The 20,442-nt window shown below is 45.9% G+C and overlaps 1 protein-coding gene across 1 annotated transcript in view; it reads left to right on the forward strand.

Moving 5' to 3' along the window:
* Positions 1–20,442, forward strand: part of NTM (neurotrimin) — a 943,101-nt gene that overhangs the window by 149,026 nt on the left and 773,633 nt on the right. The gene's annotated exons all lie outside the window — the stretch shown is intronic.

Raw genomic sequence — 20,442 nt, forward strand, 5'->3', positions numbered from 1 at the left:
TGGCTGATGCGCTTATAAGGAAACCCCGGGCACTCAGAGCTTACTACCTATTCTCATTTTATGTGTTTGGTTTAAATGGATCTTCTTTGGTCCCCGTTCCTAGAAAGTAACATGATTCTGAACTCCAGCTTGGTTAACTGCTGCCCTGATTCCTACAAAATTGCTTCTATTCTCCCACCGTTGGGAGCTGGAGTTCGTATTTGGCACTCTTGTACACTTAATGATGGATTACCTGTCTCGTATCAGCTTGATCAAATCTACGATCAAAAGGTATCTTCTGTGTTCAGCCAGCGTCACCACTACCTGGACAGTCCTATTGCCCTGCCCGTTCTAGCTCCCACATTAGTTCCCTGGCATAGCCCTGTATGGGTAAGTTCTAAAATTTGCATTTTCTGCTGGTCATTGACATTTGAACTCTGCTCTGTGCTAGGTGGGGATAGGAAAGGAAGAAGCCTCCCTGTTGAACTAGCTTCCCAAGACCTATCCTCGCAAGAGCCATTTCTACTATTTCCTTCCTCCCTGGCTATTTTCAGTACTCCAGCATTCCAGAGTACTTCAAGGCCAAATGACAACGGGTCACGATACCTATGGTATTGGAGTATGAGTGAGAGGATAATGGGTTCTTAATTAGTACTCTTTAATAATTAATTAATTAATAGATGGGAGACAGGGGCATGAACAGAATGGCCTCTGGATGTTTTACTTTCCAGGATTAGAGATCTGCCTGTTTTGTAGATTTGGAAAAGCAATGAATAAAATTCACTGTTCATAACGTTCTGCCCTTTCCATCCTATGAAACGTTCACACTCTTCACTCTTATTCTCATTTTGTTTACTTTCATTCTACTTTTTGCATCTTCCCTGAAGCCTGGCATCAGGAAGACACATTGATCTGGGAATATGCTTATCTTCACCATTAGAATTAAGATAAGTTTCTTAAGGATGGGGACCATGTTTTCTCCACGGAAGTAGCTCCGTAATGATAATAAAAGCTGACATTTATTAAGCACTCACTTTGCATCAGAGATTGTGCTATGTCCTTTACATTTTTTCTTCATTTAACGCTCAAATCTGCTCTATGAAGGAGGCCCTGTAATATCCTCATTTTATAGTGATGAAAAGCGCGTTGAGGGATGTTGAGGAACTGGTGCAGGTTTATGCAGCTAGTCAAGTATCAGACACGCCTCGACGCCTCGTCAGCAGGCAGTGCCTTTTTACTGCGTCTAGTCCAGTGCCTGACACATACCAGGTTATCGTTTACTATCAGCTGAACGAACTGTGAGTCAGACATGGATTCTGCTTCCAGTTCTGTTATTAACGTGAACACTGTCGCTAAAGAACGAGTTTTGTTCTTCCCTCCAACATCTCCCACAAGCCCCAGCCCTGGCAGTGTTCAGCAAATATTTAGTCAGTGGATGCCAAATGGATGGTTGACCCTGGAAGTCTTTTCTCGGTCTAGCAGCTTAGGACCTCTCATTTCTCTGACCTCGCCTGACCATTCTGTGTATAGACACTTGATTATATTGTATCCTTTGTTGGTTCTGACTGTTCAGTGTGGGTGTTTCGTATTCCCCAATAAATGGTATCTTGTATTCCCCATGGTGCCTAGCCCAGTGCCCAGAATGTAACGAGTGTTCAGTAAATACAGATGGAAATGGAATGGAGTATTGCTTCAGCACACTTCAAGCCAGAAGGAATACTGAAATAGCAATTACTTCCTGGGCTATTGTTTTAGTCTTCAGAGAAACTGCCATGTGGTTTGTGCTAAACAGATGTTTTTGACAGGTCAGGGAGCAGTATCCAGGCTGCTGGCTTCAGGCACAATTTGACACACTGCCACAGTGTACTTACCATCCGCCTTAGGAGTGTTGGTCTCCAGAGAGAAAGGGTGTTATGCAGCTTTTAGGAAATTCAGAGGGCAATGGTCTGAGAGAAAGTGAGACCCCAAGGTAATTGATAAAATTCCTCTAAGTGAATGAATGGTGGCCGACATGGTTGTGCGTGGGTGCGTGGGCACGTACACACACAGACACACACACAAACACACACACACACACCACAAGACACAACCTAACTCTTCTTAAAGTTGGAGGCAGAATTTGACTCTCAATCTTGCTCCTTCCTGGAAGTGAGGAGAAAAACAATCCTCAGAGGGCAAATAGGATGGGAAAATGCAGATAGGCTCTTGGTGCCCAAGGAAATCAAGAAGAGCGGTGGTAATAACTGTTAAGAGTAGCCAGGGAAATCATGGTCTCCCTCAGCATCTGAGACTCCAGGACTTCCTGAACACCACCTTGAAATCAAAACTGACTGATGCATGTGTTAGCTACATCACACGGTTATTTATCCAAAGAGAATAGATTCTCTAAGAAGTAATTAGGAGAAAAGTCGAGAGGAAGATGGAAACTCTGGGCCTAGAGTGGACTGTTCCCCTCCCCTTGGTCATCTCCCCTGCATTTAAGCGCTTAGCATTGTTGGCAAAAAAAGCATAACTGTCCCTGTTTTGTGATTCTATGAATAATTTGCCTTTGGAAAGAATGAACTCTTTTATCCTGTTCTGCCTCCTTCCTCAGCCATCCCGCACCCCTCCACCCCGCACTTCCTGTAAAGCTCATTTGAGGAGCATGCGAGTGTCTTTAGAAGGGAGCGGACGAGGAATCTGTCCATCCTTGTGCATCCATCCCACAGCCACACTCACACCACTGCATTCATCTGAGAGCGAGTTACGTGACGCTGTCTGTCCACCTTGAACGCCCTCCGTAGATCGGGCATCAAGCCACTTTGCCGTGACACACTCCCCATATGTTCTTTTATGGCAGGACCATGTCCCATGGAAAGGGGCCCTCCCGGTGCCTAGCCTGGTGTCTGGGGCCCGAGAGGCACTCAATAAACACTCCCTGAACACACGAATAAAAGGAATTCGAGGTGGGTTTGAGATACACCTTCACTGCCGTGATGGGCCCTTTACATCCCATTTCAGTATATTCTTCCCCCATGAGAAGGCTGGATACATAAGAATTCAAGGGCAGAAAGAAAAGGAGAAGAAATATGTTTACTGTGGAAGTCATCCAGCAAAGTTTGGTGCTCGGCACAAAGAAAACTTACCAGTTATTTAATTGGGGGACTTGAAAGCTCACAAAAGAGAAAGGAGGGTGGGAAAATAAGAGGGAAGGGGAAGTGCTTTCCCCACTATAGGGAGGGCTGGGGTGAGAACAAAAGCCCTGTGATTCACCCGAGAATAGAAGCTTAAAGGCCTTGGAGGACGTGCCAAGGCACCAGAGGGCCTGCCAACCTCAGCGCATGAGGGGCATTGGCCCTGTGCTGCAGCCACGGAAAGGGATTTGAGCTAAGGATGACCTTAGAACAGCTGTGCTCCAAGGCCCTTCCCCTAATTCTCTCCCTCCCCATTGCTAAAGGAAGCAAAAGAAAGAGTTAATGATTCCCCTGGAAAAGCCAATATGGTACCTTGCTGAGAGAATTCCTTATGAGACAAAAAATGCTGGCCACTAAGGAAGAAACCTGCACTAGGGGTGGGGGAGAAGGGAGAAAAGTCCTGGTGGGTGGAATGAGCACTGAGCAAAAGTAGCCCCTTCAGCAGACACAAGGCAGGCCTTGAGCATCCAGCAGGGGCCAGGAGCTTCCTGCTTCCTGGGGCTATCTCACTGGGTCCTCGCCATCCGCATTTCATGCAGCCTAACTGAGGAAGGTAGGTTTCAGCCAGGTTAAATAAGGAGACTCCACAGCCACACTAGAGTGAGGATAGAACCCCACCCGGGTCAGATGCCACAGCAATGCTATTGAAGCAGAACCTATGGAGGGGAAGAAACACTTTCTTTTCTCTTCCTTGATGTTTCCCTTTCACTGCTGTCAATTGCAACAGCTTTCTCTTAGCACTTACGACTTCTTGCCTCCCCTGCGGCCCCTGCTTCCCCACCCTGCGCAGAACTAAAGCAAAACAAAGCACTTCTTAGACCAACCGGTGTAATTAAATATTTATTGAGCTCCTACTATGGGTTAGGAGTGCTACTATGTGCAGGGGATATAAAGATGAGTAAAACATTGTCCCCAAGGTAGGAAACTCCCAGTCTACCTCATGGAATCATTGTAAAGCAAGGTAGAGTGATTTAATAAGGCATGTGTAAGTGCTTTCAGAAAACCAGGGGAACATTAAGACCTCTGATGTGAGGGGAATTAGCTAATGCTTCTGTGATAAGCAGATATTTTCAAGGGCAATGTGAGAAAGGCTTTCCAGACAGAAGGAACAGCATGCTCAAAAGGTCAAACCATGACAGGAACCATTGCTTTGGGGGTGAAGCAGGTCACCCAGGCCCTTTGGTGCCCAGAAAGTAGACATCAATTTCAATCTTCACAATCTGCTGCCTTAATGCACAAGAGTTTGTTTGTTTGTTTGGGGCAGTCTTTAAATTGTGGTAAAATATACATAACATAAATTTACCACCTTAACCATTTTTTATTTTTATTTTCTTAAAACTTTTTTTTTAATCATTTATTTGAGAGAGAGAGCATAAGCTGGAGGGACAGGCAGAGAGAGAGGGAGAAGCAGACTCCCCATTGAGCAGGGATTTCCCCTCCCCCCACCCCCCAACGATGGGCTAGATCCCAGGACCCTGAGATCATGACTTGAGTCTAAGGCAGCCACTTAACAGACTGAGCCACCCAGGCGCCCTCCATCTTAACCCGTTTTAAATGTTTGTGATTCATGGGCATTAAGTACATTCACAATATTGTGCATCACCATTATCTACCTCCAGAACTTTTTCATCATCTCAAATGAGAACTCCGCACCCATTAATCAATAACTTCCCATCCCCTCTTCCTTGTGGCCCCTTGTAACCGATATTCTACTTTCTATCTCTATGAACTGGTCAACTCTAAATGTTCCATTTAAGTGGAATCATACAAAATGCATCTTTTGTGTCTGGCTTATTTCCCTTAGCACAATGTTTTCAAAGTTCATCTGATTTAACTAGTATGTATCAGAACCTCATTCCTTTCCATGGTGGAATAATATTCCACTGTATGTATAGACCACATGGTGTTTGTATACTCATCTGTTGATGGGTAACTGATGGTTTCCATCTTTTGGCTGCTATGAATCATGTTGCTATGAACATTGGTGTACAAGATTCTGTTTAAATCTCTGCTTTAAATTCCATTAGGTATATACCCAGAAGTAGAATTGTGGATTATAGGATACTGCTGTTATTTAAAATTTCAAGGAACTGTTAACCCATTTTCCACACTGGCTGCGCCACTTTATATTCTCACCAGCTCCATATGCTCCAAGTTTCCAAACTCTCCATATGCTCACAGAAACTGGGGGTTTTCTGGGGGGTGGGAGGTGGTCGTTGTAAAGTACAGCCAACCTCCTAAGGTCTGTGGCTTGATGTGCATTTCTCTAATAATTAGTGATGTTGCACCTCATTTCATTTGCTTATTGGCCATTTATATATCTTCTTTGGAGAAATCTCAATTCAAGTCCTCATTTTTGAATTGAGTTGTTTGGGTTTTTTGGCTTCTGGTTTTGTTGTTGTTTGCTTTGAATATATAAGCTTTGAGGATGGAGGGAGCTATAGAATTGGAGCTAGACGTAACCAATAAAATTGTAAGCTTATTTGTTTTTACGTTTAGTAAAACACAGCTCTGCCTTGCTGAAGTGTGAGACTGGAGAAGTATTTTAAAAGTCTGATTGTTGTTGTTATGTATGTTCTGGTATTTCTTGAATAAGCAGCTCCTCCACAGTCCCCCATGGCCAAAGGTAATAAAACTCAAAGCAGATGTGGGAATGCCAAGCTAAATAAAAACCCAGAAAACCACCAGGAAACAATCTGAGGGTGTAAATCATACATTGTGAAAGCCATTGGATTAGAAACACATTACCCTTGTCTGATTTGCTAACGCCCACATGTTCCAAGGAAGCTTCAAGTGTGATTTACATCCTGACTTTTAAGAAAATGGGAAAAAGGTGATCCAGCTTGGCCTTGATGAATGCCTTTCTCTTTGTCTCTCACTCCAGTCCCGGAAAACAATGAGATGAGGTGTCTGGCAACATGCCAGTGGGGGACCTAGGCCACGGAGGACCTGTGTCCAGCAGCATAAGGGCTTCTCCTGGCCCTGACGTGATCCTAGATAGTAGGTAAAGCAAGGAACTAGCTGCTTTTTTCTAACAGATCTAGTCCAGGGTTGGAGGTCAGAATTCCTGTCCTCAGATCCTAGTTCCTCCTCTGTTTCTGGGATGACCTTGGGTTTCCCTTCTGCAAAGTGGGGGAAGGAATTGTTCGAGGGTTGTGATATGGATCACAGGAAACAAAGCATGTCGTGCGTGCAATCTGACAGGAAATCCAGTTTGAGAGATGCTGGAGAAGAAGGAAAAAAAATGCAGAACCAGGAAAAAAAGTCTACAGCAGCAAAGCAGACATCCATAGAAAACAAATGGCAGTTCTGTCCAGTGCCCAAGGCAGATGTTATCTAACAGTTTTATTTGCTGTGTTTTCTTGTAGATTTGAAGGCCCATCTCCCAAGGCACAGACCTCCTTCTGTGCTCCCCCAACTCACCCCAGCATGCGGAAGGCACTCTCCACAGCCCCATCAAAACATGCTGTTTGTCCCCTGGTCCTTTGAGTTACCAGGCACTCGGGTCCCACAGGCACTAATCCCCGTGGTTCCTCTCCGAAGGAGCTTTAGCGGCATTCGTGAATTCAGAGCTAAATCCCTCATATCCCCCGATCCAAGTGAACAGCTGGTAGTGGATACTGATAGCGAGGAAAGAAGTCATCACTTTGTTGGGTATTTCCCTGAATAATAAGTGAGTCGCTTATGACAACTCTGGGGGCATCTGAAACTCTAGTCACCAAGCCCCTTCCACCCCCTTGCTATTAGGAAAAACTCTAACTCTGTGGTTAGAAACGTGGGTAAAGGAGAGGCTCTCCTGATGCTTATGTGGAGATGGTATGAACAGTGACCTCAGTCCAGGGCCAGAGGGGCTAGGGACAGCAAGGGAATCAAACTTTCATTGTTAGCATGTGGCCTCAGGTGAGTTGCAAAATGGCTCTGAATCTTGCTTCCCTCCTCTGTGAAGTGGGGCTAAAATTTTACCAGAAATCTCCTGTTGGGATTAAATAAGACAGTACACAAAATAATAAATCAATAAACAAATAAATAGGACAGCACATGACAGGGTCTATGGCGTATCACAGGTGTTCAGTCAACGTTAGTTCTTCTGTTCCCAGCCCAACATAAATCAGCAGATTATTTCTCTGCCCAAATAAAAAAGTCTTTATTATGATATTTTAGGGAGAGGTCAAGATTTGGAGGCAGAAGAGAAACTTTCAGCCACAATGATACTGGTATCCTTCTTAGGCACGGGGCCATTATTGAAAAGTCACTTACAGAAACGCTTGCACTGTGGCCTCAGCAGGAAGAGGGGTGTGCTCAGCCTGAGCTGGGCTTCCTGAGTGTCTGAGCACAAAGCCCTCCAGACCATGCTGAGCCCTTGATGGCTGGTATGATCTCGGCCCGCCCCTGCTGCATAGCCGTGCGGCACAAATCCCTGCTGTATTTTCAATGGAACGAGCCGCTCCAGTGGCACTGAAGAGAGAGGGGGAAGAGGCCTTTCCTTGGAAGCAGAATTGCTCTGCACCACCACTGAACATGTTTTTAAAATTCACTTTAGATTTGCCTCTCAGGGTCCTTGATGCTGCTCGCGGAGGGAAGGTAGACAAAGCTCATTTGTCTGTGTGCCCCTGTGGCCAAGGGTGGTCCAGGTGACAGCTGTTAGCTCTGAAGCATGATGGGCCCTAGGCAGAAGGAGGACTTAATTAATCAATGCATTGATTGAGCACCTACTGTGAGCCAGGCACTGTGCTAGACACAGTGGGGTGTAGAAGACAAGGCACAGTCTTGCCTTCTGGTATCTTAAATTCTAGCCAAGGGTGATAATGCATAACCACGTGAAAAGTTAAATAGCAATAAAAAAATAAATAACAACTCAGTGCAATGCTATAGGAGTTGTCACACAATGATTAATTACCGAATGAAAGGCACAGACATTAAATGCTATGGGAAAAAATCAATCAGTGCGTATTTACTGACTGCCTCATGCAGGCCTCGGATCATGAAGTGAACAACATATTTCTCAGGACCTCTGCCCTGGCCCCCTCATCTAAAGCTATTTTGAAGTTCTTGGTGACCCATTAAGTGTCAGGCAAATGGCATCAATGTCCTTATCAGAATCTCTGTCCCTCCCATCCCAGATGCTCAGGCGTGGTGTTGAGGTCCCCAAAGAGAAGAAGGCAGGGAACGCCATCACCCCCAACAGAGGCTGTCACCCAAAACTTCTGGTTTGAAGCCGTTATGATATGGCCTCGAAGCTCGCGCATCTGTCTCTGTCATAGGAGCATAACCCATCCTAAATCCGGGGTTTGCTTTACTAGCTTTACTTCCTTTTTTAAAAAAAATTTTTGATTTTTAAAATTTAAATCCAATTAGCCAACACACAGTAGCTTCCCTCTGTCACTGCTTACTATGATTGAGATGCAGAAACAATTCCCCAACATGGCTGACTGAATGTTTATAGCATGCTGTTGACTTAACCTGTGACTATTGCCAAACACACCTGATATCTACAGCAGAACTCTTAGGTGTGGACAACGCCCTCCGGGAAAGAATGACTCAATGTCAAAAAAGTCAATACTCGTAATAAATGTATAGGTTGGGTGGTTGGGTGGCAGTGCTCACTCTTCTCCTTGATAGAAAACTGGGGGGGAGGTGCAGGGGACTTGCTCAATGATACCTTTCCTGAGACAGTCCTGGGGGAAACAGATTACTTGGACCCCAGCAGTCATCAAAGTGCTCTTGACCTCCTTCCCATGGGTGTGGAGGTATGCACAGTAGCCAAGAGAGTTGCCTGATAGCCCTCAAACCGCCCAGGCCTACTATGTGAAGGTTGGTCAACACTGATGGCAAATCGGAAAAGCAGAAGCCGGTGGACATGAGTGGCTGGGAATGACTCTTAGCAATTATTTGTGGAACTTCAAAGAAATGTTCTCAGCCTCACCCGGGTTATTAGAGAGGACCTGCACATAGGGTCCCCCCATCCCAGGAAGCAGGAAGCGCTTCATCAATGCTAAAGAAACGCACCAGCGGATGAAACAGAAGATAAGGAAGTTTGAATGATTTTCTACATGTGTATAGGGAAGTAATCAAACATACAGAAAAGAGGCAAGAATTCTGCAGTGAGTCGCCTCTAACACATCCGCTAGATTCTTACAATTAGCATTTTACTCCATTTTCTTTATCAGAAGTTTCTCTCTCCATCTACAACCCATCCATCAGCATGACACTTCTGATTGTATAAAGGATATATCCCACTTAAGGAAACAAAACATATACATGTGAAACAATTACTCAGTGTTTTACAAAGCAGTGCTAAACAGTGAGATAGAGACACACCTCTGGTTGGAGCTGAAAAGATGACCTTGCATGAGGAATAAAATACTCAGGGGCCATTTCATGTAGGGAAGCAGGGCTTGAGCTGGGCCTGGAAGAATACGTAAGGTCTGGACAGGAGAAGGAAAGAGCGTGTTCTGCCGTGAGGTGAGATTCCAGGGACTAGTCGGGAAGCAGGTAAGGGATTTTGAGAGTCCATTCTGAAGGTCCTGGTGGAGACCTAGGGGCTTGCGGGCCCATCTGGAGAGCAGCGGACGTACCACAGGCCTGCTGCTCGGGGGGAGGAGGGTTGGGGAGCATGTGAGCCTCAGGGAGAGCCAACACCTTCCCACGGTCCAAATGGAGCAGGCCCAGCGTTGGGTGGAGGCAGTTCAGGGAGGGACCCGGAGCCAACACACCCACTAAAGACCAGCCTTCCACTCCCTGCCATCTTGGGAAGAGGCTGCTGAAGATCGGCTGGTAAAGGCTTTTGTTACTTCGGTCCTTCCTGGGACATCTTCTGGGAATGGGGTTCAGGCAGGATCCTGGCTGGAGCTTAACCAGCAGGTAGAGAAAGCGCAGAGCCATGAATGACTATGTCTGCACAATTTTGAAAATCGGTTACCTGTCCCCTGGCGGGAGAGGGTTTGGCTGCCTGCAGTGGGGACACTGCTTTGCCTTTTTTCTCTCTTTCTCCTCTGCTGTCTCCCAGAACCACCCTCCCCCTTCACCTGCATAGCTTCTACAGCCTGTGAATTGTTTTAGCAAGCATGAATTTGGTCCGTTTGGACTCCCCGGTGAAGGAATGCTGCACCTTCACTCTGCGCTGGTCATCCCGGGCTGTGCTGGCTGGAACAGGGCCAGGGCCCAGTGTTCGCAGAACAAAAGATGCCTGTCCTGTGAATGGTCCAGCCGTGCCGGGCCAGGAGGAATTGGTGCAAGTGCAGTGAAGGGATAAGCCCGTTCATTTGATGATGCAGCCTCTGTGTACTTTGTCAGCAAGATGGAGAACACTCACTATTTTCTCTGGCTTTTAGGATTTCCATATTTATTGCTTGTTTGCTACCACTAGGGAGAAGAGAAGAAAACAACAACTTCCTCCATTTGAAATTTTAAACATGAACACGTGAGGCTCCCCTCCCCTCCCTCGCCCCCTGCAGTTCCAGCAAAGCATAGAACTGGAGACTGTGAGAGCTGGAAGCACTTGGGAAACCCAGTGTTGCTTCATTTGACATACAAGGAAACCACAGGCAGGGGATAAAGGGATCTGGCCGATGCCAAACACCTAGTTAGTGGGAGCCCTGAGACTAGCGTTTGTACCTGCAGAGCCGTAAGTTAATTCCCTGCTATGACACCACCTAGGCTCTATTTCTATTCAAGTCAAAAATCCGACTTCGTAAAGGGGATCCCATTCCGTGTAAAGTGCGTGCAAGAGGCTTGCACATTATCTTGTTCACTTGTCTGCATCAAAGTGCCAGGAACACAGAGCAGGTGATGCAGAGCTGGGGCAGAGGGAGAAGGTACCATTGAACAGAGGGGACGACCCCAAAGAGAGAGGATGCAATAGAGATGATGAATGTCCAAAGCTAAAGGACTTAATGCCCAGAACACGGTACACACTAGATGCTTCTTAAAGGACACGAAGGGACCATCCTGGATCAAGGGGCCAGGGAAGGCCATGCAGCGAACTGCACTGAAGTTACCTTCTGGAAGAACTTCATCTGACAGCCATGTGGGAAGGGCATTTCCAGCAAAAGCCAGAGCATGACATAGGATGCGTTCAGGCAATGGCATATAGAAAAGGTGCATGGGCATGACAACAGGTGCAGAAGCAGCAGAAAGTGGGCCTGGAACGTGGTTTCAGCCATTCGTGGGATAGAGATCGACTGAGGCCTTGCCCTGGGCCAGCACCCCTGTAGGCATGTGATTTTGCAGCGAATAAGACAGAGAGGGTGAGGCTGGGAGGCACACACCCACATCCAGATTATGATGTAACAGCAAGTGCCTGGGAGCCTAATTTGACAGAGGCCATCTGAGGTAAAACTCGAATGACAAGGAGAAGCCAGCCGTGGGAAAATTAGAGTCCCGGAACACGCCAGGCAAAGGATAGGCGAGTGGAAAGTTTTGAGACAAGAATAAAGTTGGCACACTTGAGAAAGAAGAAACAAAAGGCCCATGTGAAATGAGTTTTGGGGGAGTCCACCAGTGGGAGAGAAGTTGGGCAGCCGAGCAGAGGTTAGATTTTGCAGAACCTTCTACTCCATGTCCGGGAGATTGAATTTCATTCTAAGTGCAACGGGAACAGAGTCCAACCTCCCTTCCTGCATTATCTGGCCTTGGCCTGTGTCTCCGTGGGAACAACTCATCTTGGTTTGCCTGAGACTTTCCCAGTTTTTGTACTGAATGGCCAGCATCCTGGAAACACCCTCTGTCCCCAGCAAGTGGGGCTCAGTCTCCTTACCTCCCACTCTCACTGTTGCGCAAGAGAGTGTTGTCACAGTTCTTTAGGGTCATGTGGTGGAGTCCTTCCAACGTCTCTGGCTGATTCACTAGAAAATTGATGGTCAATCAAAATTTCTAGGAATCAGAATAACATAATTAAAGTTATTTAAGCATTTGTAAGATATTGACAACTTCTAGTTTCCTTCAATTTACATAAAGATCAAATCTTTATGAAATGGGGATTCATCTGGATGCGGAAAGGGTAATGGGCCAATAGACATGCCTCCCTTGGGAATAACAAAGGCCACCTCCATCCAGATGTTGCTGTCAACACCCTCTCTTGCAGAATTGATTGGGTGCTTTAGTCCTTGTTCTTCAAGACTTGAAGGTGTGAACTCAGAATCTCTCTCTAGTAAGCAAAACGTACAGGAACAGACCTTCAAGTGACAGTCTGAGCTGAGTCTGCACAGGTATCTATGATTATCCGAAGCTAGTTGTGGGAGAAATAGAGTAGGCACCTGTGCTCTTCACCTCCAGAATTGTATTTTCTAGCTTCTCATTAGTTAAGAGTGAAATCAGACTAGGACCTTGCTCCTTTAAGAATCTTTACCAAGATAATGGTATTCGTGATCTCACAATCACATAAATCACTGCCAGCCCCCTTAAGTCAATTCATATTTCTGTAGTTCGTTAGTGGCTCGGGAGGAAATTGCATTTATTATAATTGCCTCTAATTGCACCAGATTAGTGATTACAATTATTGATGGCAGCTGATTATTCATTAGGCATCAAATCAATTCCCGTGCTTCCTCGTTACTCGAAACAGTAACTCTGATGAGGAGAGGTCTGAAGGAGGCCACGTCCACCCTCTTCCCTGCCTGGCAGGCAACATCCCAATGCTGTCTCTAAACAAACACCTAAAAACAATTTAGGACTTAAAGTGACAGAGAGGCATTACTTTCCTTCCCCTCCCAATGCCTACTGCCAAGCCCAGCACTGAGGGATGAAACTGTGGGTCTGTTAAACATCAACAAAGCTTATTTGGAGGCCCCAGAATGTTTCAGACTAATTACTCTTCAAGGATGTCCTTCTTGATTGCATAATGGAAACATCAGGGTTCCTGGCCCAAGTCTTCTGGAATATATACAACCTAGATTGGGGAGAGAGAATAGACCTTAAAACTGTACTGACCGGACTTTAAATTCATGCTGAACTCTTTTGAGATACACAAAGCCAGGCAAGATACCAACCCTCTCTGAATTGTAGAATCACTGTAGATTATGTGAAAGCAAACAATGAGATCCAGTCTCTGTTGTTCACCATTAGACTCAGTCACCTACAACTGTGCTAATAGAGAGTAAGAGCCATCTAAGGAGTGAACACAGGGCTATCATAACACCCACCTGAAAGGACTATGGTGAAGGTCGAAATTGATGACATATTTCCAGACCTCGTCTTGCATGCACCAGGTGAAGAGTAGCTGCTCAATAAATCCCTACTTCAACTCTACATCCTTTATCCTCAAAAGGACTCTACTTTAACATTTATCCTCAAAAGTTTTATTCTTCCTCTCTTTATGCCTTGGCTCAATATTAACTGTAAATTTATTAACTGTGTGTTTTCTTGTCTGTGAACACCAGTGTATTTTTAATAGAGGAACAGTTTCCAGAAGACCTTTGCATGGTGGATTTTGTTCTTTAGCTCATTCATTAGTACCTACAGCATGCCAGGCCCTGGATATAGAAGAGTAGAGGGATAAATAAAACATAGGTATTGACCTTGGACAGTGCACAACCAAATGGGAAAGACTGTTCATTCCGTTTCGATGCTTTGTTTGCATTCAAGGAAAGTTACAAGGTCTAATAAGCCCACAGAGAATGGAGAAACCTAGCTCAGCTTGGAGGGTCAAGAGGGCCTCATAGAGGTGACATTTGAGAGGAGCCTCAAATGCAACTGCATGAATTTCTTCAAATGCCTAATGGAGTGACTAGATTTCCAATGGAACAAGTAGCACCTGAAAAGACAGGGAGGTGAAAGAAGCCCTTCTCAGAGCGGCACTGCGCACTTTTAGGTGTTTGATACTTGATCACCATGGCAATGATAAGTGCTGCTGGCCACATACTCTCCTGGGTCCAAACCTCCATGAAAAAGGGGTCTTTCCTTCCTTAGCAGTTGAGATCTCAGAAGTGTGGATTTGCCTGAGGGTTTTTTTCCTGTGGACTTCTCTGAGACCATAAGTGCCTCTGATGGCACAAAATCTTAAGCCATCCTTTCCCCCAAATTTCCAGGTTACCCAGATCCTATTCAGTGTCCTCATTCATCAGCTCTCCTACTTTTCACAATCCCCACAGTACCACTCATGATTCAGAGGAAAGAGTATAAGTGTGCCCAGGACCAAAGACATTCAGACATGCCATGGCCTAGTCAGTCACAGAAATCTCAGTACATGCCAGAGAAGGAAGGAGGCCATAATGACGCAGGCCATGTCTGCTCAGGTCCTTCCCCACGTGGGAGCTGCTGCTCGTTTCTGGAGCTGCTCAGACGTGAGCCCGCAATGGGTCAGGCCTGTTGCCAGTTCCCAGGTCCTCTGGGAGAATTAAGAGCAATGTGCCAAACAATGCAAAATACAGGGCCAAGAGCCTAGAGAACACGGTCCTGGTGCCTTTTCTCTGGAAGGCCTTACCCTCCTGCTTGCAGATCATTCTGTGTCCTTCAGAGAAGCCCAGGGAGAGCGCGTGACTTCTCTGAGCAGAACGAACTGCTCTCCCACCTTGCATCTCTCTCAAGCGCCTTCCTTCTGAGCCAGCGGAAACCACCATTTTGTCTCTGAGAGCCCCCTCTCCATCCCAGGCTGTCTACTCGGGAGCAAATTAACCCTCCTCTCCAGCTGACATGGCCTCTGCCTCCTGTCTTCTATATTGCCCCAGATGGTGGCAGTCTCCTCTTTGAAAGCTGATCCTTTCAGGGGAGGGAATACAGGGCCATAATGTCTCTTCCAGAGAAGCCAGAGAATACTAGTACTGTATGATGGAGCAGAGCCTCGCAACCCCCCTGCCCAGCCTCTTTCCCAAAATTCACTGGAGGGTACAGTCTCTCTCAAAGGGCAACAGAACGCCGGTCCACTGACTCGTGCAAGAAGTTATGCTCCGTGATTTTCAGATTGTGGAGAAGGCTGCAGTGTCCAGGGCAAGAGGGAAGCTCTGTCTGGTGACAGAATCATGTGAGCTTGCCGGGGCTGCTTTGGGAAGCTACCTCGAGCCTGCTAGCAGTGACCACATGAGCTAAGGAGAGGCTCCGCTCCCCGTGGCAGAGCTCCCCTAACTCTCCGCTTCTAGAGAGATCCAGGCCGGAGCATCGGCGCCCCTGGTCCTGCCTGGACCTCCGGCAGCTAGTGTCTGTACTCCAACATCATCCCTGTAACAGTTGGTAAATGAGTCCCAGTCTAGCTGCTTATGCAGGATGGTTGTGCAGTAAGAGCCTTCATCCTTATGGCAGGCACATTAATGCCAAGTTTGCTCATTCTAATTAATAACAGTCAGTAAACACCAAAGAGAGCTAATGATGATTACAGGCCACAGCTCCTGCGTGTTAGCAAACACACCAGGCAGGTGGCCTCTCCTCCCTTCCTAGGAAAGAGGCTGGGTCTGTTTCTCGCAGAGATGCCGTCCCTCCTCAAAGCCCCTACCCCAACTTACTGTATCTCGGGTGACTTCTCTCCCAAGTCCTGGAGGATGAGAATAGGACAGGATCTACACAGCCCAGTCACACGGAGAGGCTCTGTTGTCTAGAACACAGGTCTCAGGAGCAGGCCCTTGGGTGCCGTGGGGCTCTGAGACAGCTTTCCCCAGCATTCAGGATGAAGCAAGTTTTTCTTTTTGTTTCCCTTATTTTGAAAATATTTTCCCCAATTTCCAGAATAATGCAGTTGGCTTTGAAAAATTACAGTGCTACAGAGGAATGCAAAGAAGAAAGGGAGAGCCTCCCTTAGCCCTACTCTGGAGGCACGACTGCGTCACTGGCTGGCATGTCCGCTTTTCTGGAGTTCTCCCGTCTCTTCTTCCTTACAAGTTCTTGCCTCAATTTTCTTCTTTTCTGTTCCGGATGAATAGGAAAAAGAATGTCTTCTTTTTCAAGTTCCAGGAGTTACAGCAATTAAATACAATTGTTGAGGACTGAGTCAAAATTGGGAGACTATTTTCCTGCTCAGAACAGGCCCTGACACCTGAAAGGAATTGCAAGGAACACACGTGCTGAGTTTGCAAGACCCTCCTCAAAGAGGCCATCAACACCAGGTTGTGGGCTCTCCAAGTGGTCCCAGAGCCAGATCCTAAAAATGAATGTCCGGCCACCTAAGAGGGTAACTATCTGGCATGGGCAGAGGCGATCTAAGGAGTAAAGCAGGCCACCATGGAATCAAAATCTCATCCTAGATCTTTGGCCGCAAGACTTCAGAACCCTCTCAATCTGTCATTTTTGTCTTTGTTAATTAACCCTGTCTTCCTTTTAGAGAAACTTCATCTGGCTGTAAGGATACCCTTACTTCTCTCACCATAGTGATTCAGATGACACTAGTTTCTTTGATGGGCCGCTCCATTGAACCCACCTAGACCTGGTTCTCTGAGGGTTTAAGAATGAAGAGAATATAAAGAACTATGAAAAGGCATTAGGTAACATTTCTAGAATGCTAAGGAACAGATGCAGGTAGATAAGAGAGTGTGGGTCGAATGGCTTATCTTTATCTTTCTGTCTTTTTCAATGTATGGGATCTTTTGCCTCTCTCTCTCTCTCTCTCTCTCTCTTTCTCTTCTTTTCTTCTCTGTGTCTCCCTTTCTGTGGCTGGAAGTCTTTCCTCCATTTTTTCTCTATTCGACCCCTTTTTTTCTCTCAGCATTCTCATTCTGTCACCTCTCCTTTTGATTTCAATAAGGCATCGAAAAACGTTTCTCAGTTTGGCTTTGGTATATCTAGCGCATTCGCGCATCCATCCATTCATTCATTCCACCAACATTCACAGAGCTCTGAGTCTGCATCAGTCTCCTGGCTCCGCGCTCAGAACAAGAGAAGAACACACACGCTCCAACAATACTGAATCAGCAGGGGGAGGAAGACATGAAACCAAAAAACTATTAAATACATGCAAGAGACGATGAGAGTTTCAAGAAGGTGATGAGCAGAACTACGGGGTCATATCAGGGAAAACTTCATAAAGAAAGTGACATTCGGGCTGAATATTAAGCTGTGTTGAAGGTGTCGCCTGGTGGAGTGCAAGAGGCAGGGGCTGGTGGGAGGATGCATTTGCAGGCAGAGGTGCTGCCTGAGCCAAAGCCTGGAGGAGTAAAGTGCTGGAACATTTGAATATCTGAAAGTAATCTAACCTGGCTGGGGAGGGCAGCAATGAGAAACCATCCAGGGAAGGGCTGCTGAATTTGATGATCAGGAACCTGGCAAGTGACGGGAAAATACAAACGGCATTCCCACATGGATCGCCAGCTGGGGGAGGAAGATGGGGACATTTACATTTTGCCTAACACCCTGCTGTAACTATTTGAATTTTTATACCGTGAGCTTGCATTACTTTTATTAAAAGGTAACGCTAATAATTTATGCCATCGTGTGCTGTGTTAAGGCGTTAAGTCTCTTCCTTTTTGAGGCAGGTTTTAAGCAAGACAATGCTTTTTGAAGCAGGTCTAATGCTCTCTGTTTCCCATCCCTTCACTTTAAGATAGGTTAAGTATAAGCTCATTATGTATTTCTTTAACAAAGGAAACCACATTGTATTTTACCTCTAAGTAACCTCGGTTGATTTTATTTTTCTGTTGGTTAGGGACCCTCCATAGGAGCAAGATTTCCCACCACTGCATTAGCAATCCACGCTGTCCCTGACGATTGTCCCATTTCCCTGTCATCCCATTTATAGACCCCTGCCCTTCCTTTTACAATTCTGCACAGCAGGGATTTCTGCTAAGGCTGAAAAATTGCCTATCAACCTTGGCCGGTGTCAACCATGTCATGTTTTCCAGGCTTTGGAACCAGCCTGTGCTTCCTGCACTGGCGGAAGCTCCGAGCAGCCCAGTATGTCATTTGGAGGTTTTCTGTCTGGCAACACCACATTCCCTGGTAGCGAGAGAGACCCAGCAGCCTCTACGCTGCCTCAGTCACTGGGGGAATGTAAATGGAGCAGCCACGTAAACCAGGAGTGACAGGAACCATGCGGATCTTTCTGAGAAGCTGCCCAGTGACCCTAGAAGGCAATGAGAAACCAGTTGACCTTGGGGTGTCTGAGGAAAGCAGGAGGCCCAGATGAAGAACCTCTTTCATCTCCCTACCCCTCAAGCAATACTTTTCTTCTCCTCTGAACCCATCTCCCAGGCCTCAGGACCCTCTGTCTATCCCTGTGCCCCTCCCCTTGGCTGATGTCAGTCTCCCTGTCCTAAAACCCTTACTTCTGTCTCCGGATTTTGTGCCATGCTACTGCCTTCCCATAACACTTGCTGCTCCATGTTTCTGGTCTGTGAGGCTGTGCTCCAACCCTGCTCTTCCAAGAAGTCTTCACTAGGACTTTAGTTCCTATTTATGTCCTCATCCTCTCCACTCCTAAAGACCTCACCACGTGCTTTCGTCCCTAATTCATGTGGATTGGTCATCCTTGGATTCTATTTCTCTTTTGGAAAATCCTAGAAGGTGAGAGGTAGGGTTTATAAATCATTGATTGCTCTCAAACCTATGAGGCCTAGTACAGTGTGAAGCAGAAGGTAGCCAGAAGGCATGCGAATAAGGTCACAAACTTGTTTTCAAGGTCACAGCAAAAAGAGCAGGAAATTTGGAAAGAGACAGAGGGTTTCAAACTCTGCCTCTGCCACACATGCAGTGACCTGGAGTAAGTTCCTGAATTTAAAGGAGCTTCTGTTTCTATAACAATAAAATAGGAAGAGTGGTACTTCTCTGGGAATTTTAGTGACTTCTCAGCTAGTTATGGAAAACAAGGAACTCAGGCTTTGGATTTTACTTGGTAGCTAATAAATTTTAGTTTCCTTCCTTCTGAAGTGATTTCAAGAACTTTTTCCTTTGGTCATAAGTATGTTTTGCCTCCACCAGCACCCTCCTCCCCTTCTGCATTTTTCTAAGTAAAACCCACCCAGTAAAGAAAATAGCCCCCAGGCAGTATATCCAGGTGATGCCTGAAGGAGTCAGTCAAGAGAAGGAAGAAAAATAATCAGAAACAAAACAAAACAAACAAACCAACCAAAACCAAAACCAAACCAAACCAAAACAAAACAAAACACAGTATTCTGTCTCCCTCGAAGGGAGGAAAGAAGTTTGATCATCTTTTATATTCACAGAGCTTTTTTTTCTCCCCAGAGACTCAGTGCTATATAAATGTAAAGTTAAAATAATTATGATAACATTCAGATTAAATATGATACTGACAAGGCTTCCGGAGATAAAAAGTTTGCCAATTCCCATTGGAATGGGTAAAGCAACGTCTGCTTTCCCAGCCAGATTTCTCCATTTTGATCCAGCGGGACTGTTGGGGGGTTGGCAGTGTGGGGGAGATGAGAGGCTGACCTCTTTTATTTATTTATGTGATATCCATCCAACATACCCATTGCCTCCAGGCCTCTTCGTATAATCTAAATCCGGCAGTTACCTTGTACATCAAATGAAAAGAAACAGGCCAACAGCAGACATGCACTACGGACTAATAACTTAAAATCAGTTACCAGATAACTGGGAATTGGGAGCACTGACGTGGAAAGGATAGTAGTAAGAAAGCTACAGTAATACAGGGCTTCACAGCCAATGATCTGATTGCCCTCAAAATTGGGAGTCCTTGAAAGCAGAATTCATGTTTTGTGCATCTTGTTTTTTTATGTGGTACTTGTGCATATAGGATGGCTAAAAGCTTAGATGAATAGATGCCCAAAAGCACAAAAGCTCCTTATCCCTACCATTCACTACTCTTCTCCGTGCCCAAAAGGGATGCCAAGAAAAGTGTAGTAACAGTTCAGAGGCAGATTCAGGAAGGATGCTTTGTTCCTTTCTGGAGTATTCTCAGATCCCATTCTGGAGTTTGGCAGCAGAAGCCAGAAGCACGGAATTTGAGACAATCTATTAGGAAGGGACTGTGTATGGATCTTGGATGGTGCCTCTGAGAACACTGCTCAGTTCACTGTCAGCAGGTGAATAAAGAAACACAAGTCTAGGGTCACACTCTATGTGGAAGAATCTACAGGCAGAAAGGAACAGGAGAGGGCGCCTGGGTGGCTCAGTGGGTTAAGCCGCTACCTTCGGCTCAGGTCATGATCTCAGGGTCCTGGGATAGAGTCCCGTATCAGGCTCTCTGCTCAGCCGGGAGCCTGCTTCCCTCTCTCTCTATCTCTGCCTGCCTCTCCGCCTACTTGTGATCTCTCTCTCTGTCAAATAAATAAATAAATAAAATCTTTAAAAAAAAAGAAAGAAAGAAAGAAAGGAAGGAAGGAACAGGAGAGAGAGTCAAGGTTCTTGACTGCCTTCAAGATGTCGGTCATTAAGCTAAACATTTCATATATATTAT

Source organism: Neovison vison, chromosome 7, assembly GCF_020171115.1.
Source record: "Neovison vison isolate M4711 chromosome 7, ASM_NN_V1, whole genome shotgun sequence".
In the NCBI taxonomy this organism is placed as follows: Eukaryota; Metazoa; Chordata; class Mammalia; order Carnivora; family Mustelidae; genus Neogale; species Neogale vison.